This window comes from Castor canadensis, chromosome 4 (genome assembly GCF_047511655.1).
Source record: "Castor canadensis chromosome 4, mCasCan1.hap1v2, whole genome shotgun sequence".
Classification (NCBI taxonomy): Eukaryota; Metazoa; Chordata; class Mammalia; order Rodentia; family Castoridae; genus Castor; species Castor canadensis.
The window spans coordinates 63,365,013-63,381,570 of record NC_133389.1 but is presented as its reverse complement, the minus strand read 5'-3'; the positions used below and the strand labels follow the sequence as shown (position 1 = coordinate 63,381,570).

Below are 16,558 nucleotides of genomic sequence, written 5' to 3'. Positions count from 1 at the left end.
TTTAAAAAAATGTTAATGAATTCACTTATTCACTCCACAAATGTTGGGAAGGTATAAGTGATATGCCAATCACAATATTAGGTAATGGTTACCCAAAATTATGCAAGGTAGACCTGGCCTATACTTTCAGATATGACAGGTGAGACTCAAGATGCTTGACCTAAATGTCCATCAAAATCCCCTAGAGTCCTTAAGGAAATCAATGCTCCCTGGCTCCACATGAGAGCTTCTGATTCAGTGGTCAGGGTTGGGGCTGGGCATCACTGTTTTCACCAGTCTTTTGTGGTTCTCACATTGGAAGACTTGGAAAGGTGAAGATCAAGGGCAGTGGGAGTGGTCGCTCTGTAGACAATGAATGTGGCACATCTGGCCCAGTAGGCCCAGGCCCTGGTGTTTGGGGCAGTGACATGTTGAATAAAGCCACTAGGATTAATACAGCAATAAGAATAGGAACATTGTCTGGGCCACCACTTTTATGTCTTCCCGGGTTGAAGGGGTAATAAGTAGACTGACCAGTCCTCAACTATGTAAGCACTCAAGCCATTGTCATTTGCCTATTTCTCTCTCTCCTTTTGTTCTTTAGACCCCACTCCCTCTTTGCTCATCCCCTCCCCTCCCCTCTCCTCCCTTACTCTTCCTTTCCCTTCCTATAATACATTGTTTTGACATGACAGCAGCTGATTCTCCAGCTTCTAATAATTATCCAAAAGAGTTTCCTCCTGTTATCCATCTCACATCCATTGTTCTTCAGTAAGGCAAGACTGCTCTGGACTCTCTGCCCACACCTCCTGCTCATTTGCCTCAGGACAGCAGAGGAAAATTCCCCCTCCCTCCCTTTTCTGCATGACTCCATCAGTGTATACCCCCATCTCACTGCTTTCAGGAGCACAAAGACAAACGCCTTCAATTAAAAACACTTGATTTGATTTTTAGGTGGTCAGTACCTACTAGCTGATAACCACATTAAATGTTTGATAAATAACCATCAAGAGCTACCATGTGCCCATTTCTTTAAGTGACAGTCTCAGTGTTGAAATGTAATTAGATCAAAGTTCAGCATTTTCCCAGGGAGTGGAAAAATTCACAGATATGGACCGTATTCAGTAACATATACATGCATGTATGATGTCTGCCATTTCTATTCTAAAAGGAGAGGTGAATCTGACATGCTTTTAAATCCTGGAGAATGATAACATCCAAAGACCTGGTTAAGCCTCTCATGAGATGAGAGCCTTAGCTCTTTCTCAAAGTAAAGGTGGGAAGGAAGAGGAAGTATGAATAGTCTTGACCTTATGCTGATGTCTGCTGACTGAAGCAGATCATGTCAGCTTTAGGAAGGAGGAGACTGGGGCATGGAGAAAGGAAGATCAGTCCATCTGCTGGAAATGTCTTATGCTAGGCTAGGGGGAAGTGGAAGATTCCCTTCTTTTTTGTAATCTTCTAAATGCATTATAAAAATAAAATATTTTTTCCTACCTGTGAGGGAGCCCCATCTTTTATCCTCCCCCTCTCCGTTTTTCCCCATTTTGGCTCTTTTGACATATGAGTAAGACCAGAAACAAAGGTTGTCATCTCATCCAGGCAGCCATCTGTCCATACCTGCCAGTGAACTAAATTTGCCAAGAACTCCCACTGGGCAGCTCTCTCAGGAGAGGCAAAATAAGCTCCTGTTCTGACAAAGTCAGCAGCCTCCGCTTATCTGGCTGATTTGGGGAGGTGGAGAGACTGGATCCATGAGAAACTTCACCTCTTCATGAGACAGATCTGGATTCCCCCTCTGCCCAGAGTGCTGACATCATAAGAAATGAAAGAATGGGGTGCAGTAGGGGAAACATCAACAACTCAAAGATTTTAAGGAGGCAGAACTGCAAACAAAATCTAGATGGGATCAGTTTTCTTCTGCATCTGCCCTCACTGGATTCCTGTGCAAAATTTGAAGCCTTGTCTGTTTGCAAATGGTCTTTCTGGAGCTGGTGATATGGTAGCAGGTCCAACATTTTGAAGCCAGACTGCCTGCTGGTTGTTCACTATGTGCTTTGTAAATCAAATGAAGTCCCAGCATTTCTCTGGTCCTCAGTTTCTTGGAGATGGGACTATAGTCCCCTCTTCTAGTTTTAAATGAACCGGCACAGTTGACCAGCTCTCTCCACTTCCCCTAAGCTCAGAGATTTGAACAGAGTGGCCTTAGCAAACTCAGTTTTCACTCCTTTTTCCTTTACTAAGAAAGTAAGGAAATCTTGCAATCCCTATCTGTGTACAAGGGACATTCATTTCATTATTCCTATAGGTGTTAGCACCATACACAAAGGCTTCTGAGCTCTTTGGGCAGAGCAGGATAAACAGATGTACATTGTACTGAGCTGATCATAAATCTGAATGAAATAATTATGTATTTGAGAGCAATTCAGGGAGAAGATGCCTCATTTGCCTTGATGTGCTTTTCAGTTATTCATTTTTCTCTGTATTATACCATTCACTGGCAATAATTATTAAACAGTTTGATTGTACTACAATATAAAACTTAAAAGGTTGATTTATTTCATAGGCATTAGACTACTTAGTAAAAATTTCACCAGTTATATGGTTCTATTTGTTTAAACCCATTTTGCAGAGTGACTTTCTAGCATTGAGTCAAAACCAGTACCAGCTCCCTAAGTGCAAGATGAGGGGCCAATGAGACAGGTTCAGCAATGATGAGCTTTTCAAGTCTTATGGGATGTGAGTCCAGACCCCACACTTGCTCGTCCTAGCATCTGAATTGGCAAATGGGGATCCTTCACAAGAATATTGAGATGATTATGTGAAATAATATAAAGTGTCAGAATGTGGAGTATGTGCTTATTGCTATAGCTGTGCATTCTGGGATTCCTGGATATTAACGTTCAGCATATAATGCCCATATTAATCCCCTACTAGGCTCTAGGCACTGAGGGTGCTGTCAGGGCTCATTCTCTGATTGTCACTTTAAGACTTCCTTCAAAGGAAGTCACAATTATGACAAAATTCACTTCTGCAGGCACCTTGCTAGGCATTACACATGGGATCATCTTCTTTCATAAGTATGACAGACATTTTCTTAACAGGAACACTATAAGGAGGTGATAGGCTTTACTTGAGTTAGTCAGTGAGTGGCACAGAAATCAGCTCCAGGTTTTCCTGGCTTCAAGCCCACACATGTTCTACTACCCTGTGCTACCTGCAGATCAGTGGGTGGTGTATTTCACCAGGTAGGAAACAAAATTCTTCCTTCTTTTCCTAGTTTTTCTAGGAACAATATCTCTTTTCCTATTGAGGGTTACACATTCCTGGAAAATGATCAGTTTTTCTAGCCCATCACCATTCTTCTACTCTTCTAAGCATCTTACAACCTTCATGTAGACATGAAACTTTCTTTTTTATCCAACAGTATACTGTGGGTAGAGTGATCAGGCAGAGACCCTTACACACACACACACACTAGGAGATACCCCAGTTCCATTGAAGCCTGTTGAAGGCTAAGCTGGATGTGAGCGCAGACCATATGGGCTGGTGTCTTGCATACCAGTCTGGATACCAGTATTATAACATTGTTGAAAATGAGATGGAGAAAGTGTTCTTTAATAGAATTGTTGGCAGCAATTATAACAGAAGAATGATAATATTATTTATTGTTATCAATAATACACAGTGATCATAACACACACAATGATAACTATATGCCAAGAATGTCTCTAGTTCCTGTACATATTCATTTAAACTTTCTAACTCATGATAGTAGAATATAGATATATTATTCCCCTACCACTCATCTTACAGAGGAGACTCAGTACAGAAAAGTTAAAGAATTCGTTGTTACACTGATGACAAGTAGGCTACTGTGGCCTCCCAGACCATCTCCATTTCCTCTTGGTGGGGGCAAAATCCACTGAGCAATTAAGTGACTAGGGATTATATCTGAGCTATTTTCCAGACCTCATAATCCAAGGTGGGGTGCACAGAAATCAAGCCCAGGCATTTTGCTGCTCATAGCAATAAGAGAATGGAATGCAAAGCCAACTGCCTTCCTGGCCTCCTTCACCTACATCGCACTCAGCTTCTCCTCCAGATGAATGTTGGCAAATAATTAGAGAACATCATTTTGAAAGAAGACCAAGTTATTAGCCTGCCCAGGTGCCCACTCATTCTGTTCCAGCCCTGCTCCCAAGGTTGGATGGCTGTGTTTTTCCCAATATGGGAAACAACCCACATGGCATGGAGGATTAATCTGTCTTTGTGAGGATCATGAGCTGGTGGCTCCAGAGACTAAACCTCCATGGATTAGAGGCCATATGCCAGAGGGACCATATCACCTCCTCCCAGGGTTTTCTGTGCTTCTCCTGTCTGGAAGGCAAAGGGAACACCTCTGGGAAGGAAAAAAACAAAATATGAATAGTAAATAAGATGAGTAACATGAAGATAAGAATCTGTTTGAAGAAATTCTAGTGCAAAAAGTGATGTTGGTAACTTCTTTGAGGGGATGCAGAGACTTGGAAAGAGGACAGGATTTGGACATGAATCTTTAAAACTAGAAGAGGAACCACTGTGGGGATAGGCACAGTGAACACACCTGTAAAAGACCTAGAAGAAGAAAAGGCTAGATAGAAACAAATCAAAATGATGAAATAGTGGGGGATTTTCTCTGTATCTGTCTTTGTAAACATTTCTGTAATGGACTTACTTTTTAAAGCAATAAAGGCAAAAATCTTTATTTAATTAAAAAATCCATATTGAAAACTCTTCCCATGATGTTCAGACTGAAAAATACACACAGGACACTAGAAAGAAGTGATTTAGTGACTGGGACAATATTCTTTGGATTCTCTTTCAGATATTGTAGTTAAAAATCCCTTCCTAGACAAACTCAGCAATAATAACCTATATTAGTTTCACTTCCAGAAAAACAACAGATATCCCTTTAGCCATAAGGGATGATCATAATAACGTCAAATTGTAAGCAACAAAATGTTTAACACTCTTAAGATTTGATAGGTAAAGTGTGGACTATCCTTCAGTGGTCTTTTATGCAGCCATAAAATTTTATTGAGATTATATATTGAGTGGAAAAGAAAGATAGTCCTGATGTATTGTGTAACAAAAAAATGGTTTTCTAGAAATACATGTGTGTTATAATCTGAAAAGATATATACAAAAATGTTAATAACTATCTTGGCAGAATTATGAATAAAGTTTATTCCTATGTTTTACTCCTCCATCTTCTGATTTTCCTACAGTGAACAGATATCTCATTCCTGTTTTCCCTTCTTCAGGGAGTGTTTCATTTGTGTTTGTCAGCATCAAGCATTGAGGAAATACTTCCCTGAGGATGTAGATAATGATTTGTTAGGAGAAGAGTGCTCCCCATGAAAGGGGAGTGCCAATTAAGAGTACTGGATGCTTCATAAATACTATCTCATCTATTCCTCTGTCAATTAAGCAGAATGGGTATAATCACTTTACAGATGGGAAAACAGACTCAGGCCCAATGGCTTGACCAAAGTCATCCAACTAAAAAGTGGCAAAGCAATGATTTAGTACAAATCTACCTGCCCAAACATTTCTGTGGTTTCTAAATTACCCTACTGCTTCTGACAAATGCTCCAGAGAGGAAATGTTTGAGGCGATATTATAATACATCTTTCCTTTTTTCCCTCCTCAGTCCATGTCATTGACCTCTACACTGTCCAACTCAACAATTCGTATTTAGACATGTTGATGACCTGTCCTCCAGACTCAATGAGGACTTAAAGACTATCTGTATAAGCAGCTACTGTCTCCGATTGGGGATTTCATACCACTATCTAAGTAGGCATCCTTGGTCATGGTGCCCCAATATTGACCACTGGGCTTCTGAATTCTCTTAATTATCCCAAAGCAGAAGCCCCTTTGGAGTTCAAGCCCTATGTTTCCAAACCTAACCTTTCCTGCCAACTTGTTTAAGCCCATGCTGGTAAGACAAGTTTCCTGCTGTGGAGACTGTTCCATGTTTCTGTTCCAAAGATCTGACTTCTCTTTGATTCTCATTTGGAAATTGAGCCCTGACTCTGACCACTAGCCCTGATCTTTGTCTGGGGCTCTGCTTCCTGAAGACAAATGTCCCAGATGTCACCTACATGGACATCTGAACAGTATTCATCTAGCAGATGGCCACAGTCCATCCACTTGTTAGAATGCTTACAACTTCACCTGAGACTTTGAGGCTGTTCAGGTTCATATCTTGAAGTTGTGTCTATTGGTTCAGAAAGGGTGAGATGACATCAGGAGATTCAGATCAGAGTTGATGAGGAGAGCCAAGATTAGATTTAGGAGATAAGAATTGAATATTTGAGTCTGAAAAGAAAGTGAGATCATCAATAGGATGATGGAACAATAGACTCCTTAAGGGTAGAAACAGGTCATGATGTAGATTTCACAGTGGGCATGATATGATTCCTGACTAATCCATGATCAATGAAAAGTCAAAAGTCATGCTAACAAGGTAACTTAGAATGTCCCTAATATTTGAAAAGGCCTACTAATGACCAGATGTTCAACTAGAGTCGACATAACTACAGGCTGACAAGTATTCTAGAAACCTGACCTTATCCAAATGTATAAACCTTGATGGATATTTGTATCTACCTTACCTGGCTGGGTGGGGACTGGTCACAGATTCAGATCTCTCCTCTTTCAGGGATTTAAGCAGCGGTCTTACCAGCAAACCTCTCCCCAAATGACTTTAAACTTACACATAATCTGAGAAGAGTTAGTTTAATCCATTTTAAAATGAAAATGTAAACCTTGGAATGTCGTAGGGACATCTTTAAAAAATCCTTAAAAAATTTCTCCCTCTAAAGTAATGCGTCATCATTGTAGAAAGCTTAGAAAAGAAAAAGTATTCAAAGGAAATTAAAATCACCACTAATATAATTGCCAGACACAGTCACCCCTTTTTAACAGACTTTGATTGTCTTGTCTCAGATCCTGAAAGAAGAACCCCCAGATTGGAATGAGTCACTGTCATTTAGTTGGTGGCTAACATGGAGGGATTCTAAGGTCCACTCTGGACAGGGTCAAGTGTGGAGACATTTGAGGTTGGAGAGAAGTACAAGAGCAGGTTCTTATAGGCCCAAAGGTTTTTTGGAAAAAACTGATATTTGTGAGAAGGCAAAAAGTGTTGGGAACATTCTCTGAATCTGAGGAAACAACCTTTTCTGTTTAATGCTTAATTATCATCTGACCACTGAGATTGTAGATAAACATATTTATCCACATATTTACCTGAGGTGGCTTCCATGGCTTGGAAAACAATCTTACTTGTTTGAGTTCTGGGCCAAGGGTCTTCTACTCACTGGGATCTGTGTCAGAGTTCACCTGGAAAGAGCTCAGTCTTTAGACAGCTCTGGATCAGAATCTAGAGCAGATCACTCTGGGCTTTACTTCCTCATCTGTCCCATCAAGGATTTAATGATGTTAAACACCTTGCACATAGTACTTATTAATTAAATATTTGTTCCCCTTGTCTTTCACAGTGTAGTGATCCAGAAGCTTCTGAAGGATTTTTAAGAGTTAGGGTTAAAAATACCTGTAAAAGATCTCTGTGATCACCACCAGAAGGGTCTTCTGGAGGAAGTGTAAGTGTAACAACTGTGTAAGTTCTGTAAAATCACATTGGTTGGAAATCTAACCTTACACCAACCATACTATAGAAAGCAATCAACTTGTCAAGAAAATATGGAGGAAAAGCACTATTTATGGAAAATAAATACTTGTATGTGTGTTGGGGTGGGTTGTTAAATTTTTGTGAGTTGGCCTTAGTGTATGTGTTTCCATGGCACTAAGCTTGATAAGGGAGAAAGTTCTTACCTAACATAAAGGAGATGATGCTATAAGAGGGGCTATAAAAAAAGAGGGAGGAGCATGGGCATTCAAGTCAAGGAGAGCTAACCTCAAACTCTGGTTCTGCCACTGTGAGACTTTGACAAGTTATTTAACCATCTGCATTGCTGTAGTTTCCCCAAGGATAGGCTTAATAATGATTATTTTTCAATGTTTGAGAGGAATAGAAATAATATATGCAAAACCCTTTACCAATAGGAAGTTTTAACAATGCTAATCATCACTGTCAAAGCCAATAATAGTCATTTAGCAAAATAAAGTCCAAAGTCAGAGTCCAAAGTCCAAAGGAATTGTAAAGGTGCAATGGCAGAGGTTGTAGCTAAATCACAGTGTGAGGAACCTCACAACCAAGGGGAAGAGGCCAGTATTCTGTGGCCCTCTGCATTGTAGGTTCTGTAGCAAGTGAGAATCAAAGATATTCCTAAAATAACTGTATCAATACTGAACATGTGCGACCTTTTTCCTTATTTCCTAAACAATATTGTAGAATGACCATTTTTCATGCATTTACTTTGTATTAAGCATTATAAGTAATCTAGAGATGATATAAAGTATAAGGAAGGATATATGAGGGTTATTTGCAAATACCATGCTATTTTATATATTTCTGGAACCAGTTCCTCAAAGCTACTGAGGGATGACTGCATACCCAGTGCTTGAGAACACATCTGTTATGTACCAGGCACCATACTGAATCTGAGGGAATGATGAATGTTTTAAAAAGGGGGAGAGGACATAAGATATAGGACTTGACTGGACTTTGGCAGGAGAAAGAACACAACCAGTGTAGACAAGTACAGAGAGGGAGATGGTATGATGTGAACCTCCTGAGACAGGAGGAAAGGAGCCAAACTCGGTTAGGGATTTTAGTCGTGATTCTGGAAGCAATGAAAAGATGCTGAGTTGTTCTATGTAGGGAGATATTAACATTATATTTGTGTTTTTAAATGTTTGCTCTGGCTTTTAGTGTGGACAAATTGGAGAAAAGCAAGAGAGGGTATACTACAAGGGCTAGTTAGAATGAGTTCATATTAGTTTAGAAAAAAAAGTGATGTAGCTTAGTTTGGGTGATAGTAGGCATAGTTGTAGAAATTCAAGAGTTATTTGGAAGTAAAAGAGACAGCACTGGGATATGGAGGATGAAGTCACAGGGAGAACCGTGGATAAAATCCGGTGTTTCTGACTTGCACAATTGGAGTAAGATCAGGTTAGAGGGACATGTAGTTAACAAAGTGGATTTGAGGGGTTTTTGATAAATCCAAAAGGAAATGTAACTAAAAAATGGAAGTTTGGATGCATAAGCCCAAAGTTCAAGGAAGCAGTCAAGACTAGAAGTAAATATCAACTTATGAATAGTTTATACAAAAGTAGTATTTTAAGGCATGAGTTGAATAATATCACCTACAGAGAGAGAATAAAGTCAGAACAGGGGAGGGTTTAGGATTGAGCCTTAAGCATTATCTAATTACAGTAGGGGAGTATGAGCAGCCAAATAAAGTAGAGAAAGAGTGGATGGGCAAAGTCAGGGATGGGGGGAGGTAGAAGGTGACCAAGAAGGAGCTATGACACAAGGCTAAGGAACTATATGTTAAGAAGAAGGACTTATAGTATATGTTGAATCAAATATTGCTTAACTAGAGGTACTTTGGTAGTGTGATGTGGTCTACAATTACACGGGACAGGATTGAAGAGTTAGTGGGTGATGAAGACAGAGTTCAGTCAACTTGTTTAAGTAATTTGAGAGTGATGGAGAAAGAGGTAAGAGGCGTTTGAAAGGTTAAGTATGGGTCTTTTAACTTCTGAATGGTAAAGGCTCAAATGTGCTTAAAAGGTTAATGGGAATAATTGTTGGGGCAAAAGTTGAAATTTGGAGGTGAGAAAAAGATAATTGTTAGAGTCAGATAGAACAGATGGGATCAAAGCAGAAGTGAAAGAGAAAGAAGTCTCCTCTGTCATCACAAGGAGAGTAGAGTGGATATAAGAGCAAGAGAGAAGAGATGAAGGCTGGAGGTTTGAAGAAATGAGAGAAGGTTTTTAAATCATTTTTCCAAACATAGGGAAAGAAACTGGGTTTACCAGATAAATACAGAGGAGTAAATTTGAGGCTGGGAGCCAATTAACATAGGAGTCTACTAACCTCCTCATGGAGCTTTGTCCAGCAGCACTGAGCTACACAGGTAAGACCAGTTCATTGAGGGTTGAAATATGATTACATTAGCGATGTAAAATAACCAAAAAGTAAGGGATTTTTATAGTACCTATACGCTTCAGGAAAAAAAAATAAAGATTCACAAATGGCCAGCACATATTGATAAAGAAGACTGATGAAGGAAGACTTGCGTTTGCCCTTTCAGATATTAAAGTATGGTACAATACAGTGTTGCTCCAGGAGAAGGGTGAGAACAGACCAGAAAGCTCAGAATCACTATGAGATTTGGAGAGTCTGGTGCATGGTAAGGTGGCCACAGTTACCGGAGACAGTCTCAATTTGGTCTGCAGTACTAGAATAACTATTAAAAACAGACAGTTGGGGCTGGGGATATAGCTCAGTGGTAGAGCATTTGCCTAACTTATGCAAGGGCCTAAGTTTGGTTCCCAGCACTGTAGTAAAAAATAGCTCTTTATATCCTTGTTTGGATAATAATTTATATGACCACTCTATATGAGCAAAAGATGAATTAAGCTGTTTTTAAATTATCTCACAGTATGACTTTTGGTTTTTGGTATAACAGGTAAGGAGTTGAAAAGTCACCATGCCATTCAAAAACAAGCAAAAATCTGAACAAACTAAAAAATCAACAACTATTTATAGGCTTCAGATAAAAGAGGTCACAAGGTACTATCATCTGAGTTTGTGTCCCCAGAAAATGCATACATGTTGACATCCTATTCACCATACTTTTGGTATTAGGAGGTGGCCTTTGGGATATGAATAGGTCACAAGAGGGATCCATCATTCATGGGACTAGTGCCCTTTAAAAGAGGCCTGAGGGCTCTTGTTTTTTCCTTCTACCATGTGAAGATGCAGCGAGAGGGTCCCCACTATGAGGAGATGAGGTGCTGAATCTGCTGGTACCTTGATATTAGACTTCTCAGCATCCAGAAGTAAAAGAAATGTCTGTTTATAAATTATGCATACGAGGTATTTTGTTATACCAGGCTGAATGTACCAAGACAGAAGATTGTTGCCCTTAATATTGGAGAAATAGACAGATTCAGAGAATGGCAACTTATCTGAGCAGAAACCTTCATAGGAACATGAGCTGGGTGGGATAAGTTAGTGGAGTGTCACTGTGGATCCCTTCAAGAATTAAAAACCCCAGAGAACCAAGTCATTGACAGACCCCAATATTTTTGTGAGTTTTACACCGGAGGTCTACCAACTCCTCACAGTGAATATTAGAGAAAAAGCTTCTTATGCTTCCAACAGAGGGAAAGAAAAATTGTGAAATAGCTAAGCATTTTGTTTTTAATAAAATCTACCCTCCAGAGAAACTATGCCAACCAAAATGAAGGGAAATGCCCTGTTCTTGTTCCCCCCTTCCCCCAGCCATCCTGTCTCACCTAAGGGAGGAAACCTGAGAAGCACAGGTGAAATTCATTGTCCAGGGACACAAATTCCCCAAAACACTGAGACCCAGTCATGGGCCTGTAGACCACTTCTCTCCCTTACACCTCACACCACATGGCCAAAGGCCTGTTTACAGTAGTCCATTTTACCCAGTCTGTCATGTCTGCCTTTCAACCAAAAACTCCCAGGCATATTAAAGGATGAGAAACACATTTCAAGTATATTGAGCAAGTATCAAAATAGAGTCAGGCATGGAGAAATGTTGGAATTAGATAAGGAATTTTAGAACACTACAATTAAAATGCTAAGAACACAACATGCAAGAACAGATGGAAGCAAAGAGAAGGAAAATCAGAAAATTTGGTTTGAAAAAAGAGTAAAAAGTAAATGTTAGCAATTAAAAATGTAATGATAATGAAGACTGCCTTGCTGGAAGACTGGAGGTGGCTTAGGAAAGAATCCTTGAGCTTTAGGATATGTCACTAGGGACTTATGAAACTGAATGAAGGAGAGAACAAAGACTGGGATAAAAGCAAAACGGAATCTAAGAACTAATCTAAGAACTTTGAGACAAGAGTGCATAATGGAAATATCAGCAAGAGAAGAAAATGACAAAGGATTGGAAGCAATAATGACTTACAGTTTCCCCACATCCAGGAAACTCAGAAAATGCCAAACAGGATAAATTTCCTCCCCTAAAAAACCTATACCTAAATACACTACATTTAAACTTCCTTACAAATGTAAAGAGAAAAAAACCTTGATAGCAGCTAGAGGAAAAATAACATCTATTAAAGAAGAGCTATAAGAATTAGATCTAATATCTCAGAAACAATGCAAAAAAGAAGAGAATGGAAAAACCAGGTGTGGTGGTCCACCCCTGTAATTCCAGCACTCAGGAGGCTGAGACAGGAGGATAATGAGTTTGAGGACAGTCTGGGCTATACCAAGACCATTTGTCAAAAAACAAACACCAAAAAGAAAGAAGAGAGTGGAATGTAATATATAAAGTATTGAGAGAGAAAAACACTAACCTAAAATTCTGTACTCTGCAAAATTATCCTTTAAAATTGAATGAAAAATATTTTGATATAGACAAATAAAAACTGAAGGAATTTGTTGCCATTGGTTTGCCTTGCAAGAAATGGTCATAGAAGATATTTGGCCAGGCACCAGTGGCTCACACCTGGTAATCCTAGCTACTTGGGAGGTAGAGATCAAGAGGATCACACTTTGAGACCAGCCTTGCAAATAGTTCACAAGGCCTTGTCTTGAAAATACCCAACACAAAAAAGTGTTGGTAGAGTCACTCAAGTGGTACAGTGCCAGCCTAGCAAGCATGAGGTCCTGAATTCAAACCCAAGTACTGCCAAAAAAAAAAAGAGAAGATAGTCAAAAAGAAGGAAAATTATATTTGTCAAAAACTCAAATTTACATAAAGAGCATCAGAGAATGAAAAATTGAAGGTAAAGACTTTTTCTTAATCTCACAGATTACAATTTATTTAAAGTAATAACAACAATGTACTTGATTGTGTATGTGTGATTCTGTGTGTCACTTCTGTAAGCTTATGTATAAGTGAAATGAATAATAATGATACAGGGGACAGGACAGAGGAATGAAGAGTGTTTTGTTATTATTTCATTTGTAGTTTGTACTACCTATGAAACAGGGTAGTATAATTTGAATGTGGACTTTAATTGTAAATGTATATTGCAAACTTTAGGATACACACTAAATCAGTTCCTTTGTTTGGAGTACTAGTGTTGAACTGAGGGCCTCTCACTTGGTAGGCAGGTGCTCTACCACTTGAGCACTCCACCAGTACTAAAACAGGTTTTGAAAGAATTAAAATTGGTCAGTTAAGAAAGGAGCAAAAAGGAAATCATAGGAAATATTTAATATGGAAATGCTTATACCACAAAAGGGAGGAAAAAGAGTTGAAGAGAAAAACAGGAACAAAAAACAAGGGCAACAAATGCAAAATAGTAACAAATATGGTAGGATATTGATTAAGTAAATACACAAGTTAAAAGACAGAAATCAGGATGGAACAAAACAAAACAAAAAGACCCCACTATACATTGTCTAGAAACAACCCACTTTAAATATAAAGTCATATAAATACTCAAATTAAGATGGTGGAGAAAAATATACCATTTTAATGATAATCAAACAAAAGCAGGGAGTAATGCTAAAAGGGAAAAGGGTCAATTCTCTAAGAAGACTCAACAATCTTTAATGTGGCTATATCTGACAACAGAGTGTCAAAGCATGTGAGACAAAACTGATAGAACTGCAAGTTGATGAATCCCTTATTATATATGGACACTTCTAACACTCCTCTCTCACAAATGGACAGATTCAGCAGGTGTAAAAATACTAAGGACATAGTTGAACTCAACAGTACCATCAATTGACTGGACACAATGGACATCTATGGGTGACTTCCTCCATCAACCCATTCTTAAGGTCACCTAGACAGACTATATTCTGAGCCCTAAAACATGCCTTTACAAATTTAAATAAATAGAAAACACACAATTCCTTCTCTCAGCCCACAACGGAATTAATTTAGAAACCAATAACAGAGATAGGTAAAAAATCTCTAAATACTTGTACATTACATAATACATTTCTAAAGAACATGTGGTTAAAGAAGAAACCTCAATAGAAACTTTTAAATACTTGAAGTAAATGAACATGAAAACACAACAATCAAAGTTTGTGGCATAGAGCAAAAACAGTGTTTAGAGGGAAACTTATAGCATTGAACATGTATTTTTTTTAAAGGAAGCTCTAAAATCAGTAATCTAAGCTTCTACCTTAAGAAACTAGAAAATAACAGCAAATAAAATCTACAATATTAAAAAAACAGTAACTTAAAGGTAGAACAGAAATCAATGAAACTGAAAACAGGAATCAGAGAAACACAGCAAACCCAATAACCCATTGATCTTTGAAAAGATCAATAAGGACTCTTTGCTCCTGTTTCCTGCATGGGGACACAAAATGTTTCTCTCTTTTGTCCATTTCTCCCCACTTTTATCCTGTTATATTAAATTTCTTTTCTAATAAACTGTACCATTATTTTTACTACATCTTTTGTATCTTTTTTGTGGTACTGGGGTTTGAACTCAGGGCCTACACCTTGACCCACTATACCAACCCTTTTTTGTGATGGTTTTTTTTTTTGAGACAGGGTCTGGGTGAACTGTTTGCCAGGGATGGCCTCAAAGCACGATTCTCCTGATCTCTGTCTCCTGATTCACTAGGATTACAGACATGAGCCACCAGTGCTAGCTACATCTTCAGTGTCTTGCTTGAATTCTTTTCCTGATGGGCATAATAACCGAGAAATACAGAACTGATAGCATCTTTATAAAAAGGGACTGAAACTTCTCATAAGGAAGACTTGCAGGATGGTCCACTCCTCCAAATGAGGACAATTATCTGTAATGACAAGGCTGCACCCTGGAGCAGGAGCAATTGTATCATGGGAGCCAGATCACTCCACTCAAGTAATGACAGTGATGACATCTTCTCTGGAACCCCTCTGGGAACGCTTGGACTGAGATAATGTAAACCTGAACACACTTGTGACTGGGACTGTTTAACTGTATCCTTTTGTCCCCTGCCCCCAGTTCTTTTGTCTACTTAAATCTATAACTCGTGTCTGTACCCTGAAGATGGCTTAAGATGAGCTGAGTGCTTTCTCTGCCTCTTCCCACAGCATTTCCCAAGCCTTGTATAAACTTTTCTTCTCTGCCTTCAAAAAAAGAAAAGAAAAATGAGGAAAAGAACAATGAATTGATTAGATAGAGTAAGAAGGACACAAATTTCTAAAGTAGAAATTAAAGGTGAGTCCTGCTGGGCTGCACTCTGGTCCATGCATAGGCGGCAGGAGTTCCCTAGGGGCAAGAGGGCATGTGGGGTGAGCTTGTAGGGTCTCTGAGGAGGGGGAGAATCAGATGGCCTCTCCTCCCGGGTCCACCTGTACTTTTTCGTCTCCAGTGAAGGCAACCAGAACCTCTTTGTGGTGCAGGCCAACCTGTGGCTGTACCGGAAGCTCCTGCCTTATGTCCTGGACAAGGGCAGTTGGCAGAAGGTGCAGGTCAAGGTGTACTTCCAAGAGCAGGACCATGGTGACAGGTGGAACGTGGTGGAGAAGAAAGAAGACCTTCAGCGCAGTGGCTGGCACACCTTCCCACTCACCGAGGCCATCCAGGCCATTTGAGTGCAGTGAGCGGCCCCTCAACCTGGACGTGCAGTGGGACAGCTGCCAGGAACTGGCCGTGGTGCTAGTGTTCGTGGACCCGGGTGAGGAGTCCCACAGGCCCTTCAAGGTGCTGCAGGCCCGCCTTGGTGACAGCAGACATCGCATCCACAAGCGAGGCCTGGAGTGCGAAGGTCGGGCCAGCCTCTGCTGCAAGCAACAGTTCTTCATGGACTTCTGGCTCATTGTCTGGAAAGACTGGATCATTGCGCCCACCAGCTACTATGGGAACTACTGAGCTGCCCGGCCTACCTGGCGGGGGTCCCTGGCTCGGCCTCCTCCTTCCCCAGGGCTGTGGTGAACCAGTACCGCCAGAGAGGCCTGAACTCTTGCTGCATCCCCACCAAGCTGAGCTCCATATCCATGCTCTACTCCGACGACAAGTACATCTTCAAGCGGGACTTGCCCAACGTGATAGTGGAGCAGTGCGGCTGCTCCTGACGGTGGCCGGGGAGCGTGGCAGCAGTGGCGGAGGTCAGGCCCGGTGGGCTTCTTCCTGCCCCTGGGGGAAGACGTGGTGAAGGTGGGCTGAGTGTGGTCCTCCCATGGGGCTGCAGAGTGCAAGGTTGAGGCTTGAAAGAATTTTCACTCCTTCCTAGAGCAACCAGTCAAAACCACAGGGAGAACCCTCAAGTGACATGAGAGACTCAAATGCACACACAGACATGCACAGCCAGACGCATCCTGCCACCCCCACAGCAGCCTCTGGGACACCAGCAAATGGTTGGGGTGACAAATGGCATCTTAGCTACCAATGATTATTACTTGGAGAGAATGGGGTGAGCAGCCACCATTCCCACCAGCTGGCCTGGCCACTC

General features: G+C 40.4%; 1 pseudogene; it reads left to right on the top strand.

Annotated features, from left to right (window-relative positions):
• The first annotated feature begins 10,036 nt into the window (after positions 1-10,036).
• LOC109703007 (inhibin beta B chain-like) lies at positions 10,037-16,181 on the top strand (annotated as a pseudogene).
• The last annotated feature ends 377 nt before the right edge of the window (positions 16,182-16,558 follow it).